This window comes from Pteropus vampyrus, unplaced genomic scaffold (assembly GCF_000151845.1).
Source record: "Pteropus vampyrus isolate Shadow unplaced genomic scaffold, Pvam_2.0 Scaffold12, whole genome shotgun sequence".
In the NCBI taxonomy this organism is placed as follows: Eukaryota; Metazoa; Chordata; class Mammalia; order Chiroptera; family Pteropodidae; genus Pteropus; species Pteropus vampyrus.
This window is the reverse complement of record NW_011888793.1, coordinates 7762739-7763542: the sequence shown is the minus strand read 5'-3', so window position 1 is coordinate 7763542 and position 804 is coordinate 7762739.

The window sequence follows — 804 nt, the reverse complement described above, 5'->3', positions numbered from 1 at the left end:
ATCGATATACAAAATTATGTTGCATTTCTCTATACTAATAACAAACTATCGGAAAGAGAAATTAAGAAAACAATCCCACTGATAATTACATAAAAAAACTAGAAATAAATATAACTAAGGAGGTGTAAGGCATGTATATTGAAAACTATAAGACATTATTAAACAAATTTAAGAAGATACAAATTAATGGAAGGATATTTCATGCTCATAGATTAGAAGAATGAATATTGTTAAATGTCCACACTATCCAAAGCAATCTCCCGATTCAATGCAATCCTTATCAAAATTCCAATGGCGTTTTTCAAAGAAACAGAACAAATAATCCTAAAATTTGTATGCAAAAATGCCGAAGGAGCCAAAGCAATCTTGAGAAAGAAGAACAAAGCTGCAGGTACCATACTCCCTGACTTCAAACTATATTACAAAGCTATAGTCATTAAACAGTATGATATTGGCATAAAAACAGATCAATGCAACAGAACAGAGAGCCCAGAAATAAACCATAACATATAATGTCAATTAATTTGTCATAAAGGAGCCAAGAACACAATGGGGGGAAAACAGTTTCTTCAATAAATGATGTGAAAACCAGACAGCCACATCCAAAAGAACGAAACTTGACCACTTTCTTACACCATATACATAAACTAACTGAAAATGAATTAAAGACTTATACATAGACCTGAAACCATAAAACTCCTAAAAAACATAGAAAGTCAGCTCTTTGATATAAACCTTGGTGATAATTTTTAAGATCTGACACCAAATGCAAAAGCAACAAGAGAAAACATAAATATGTTGGAC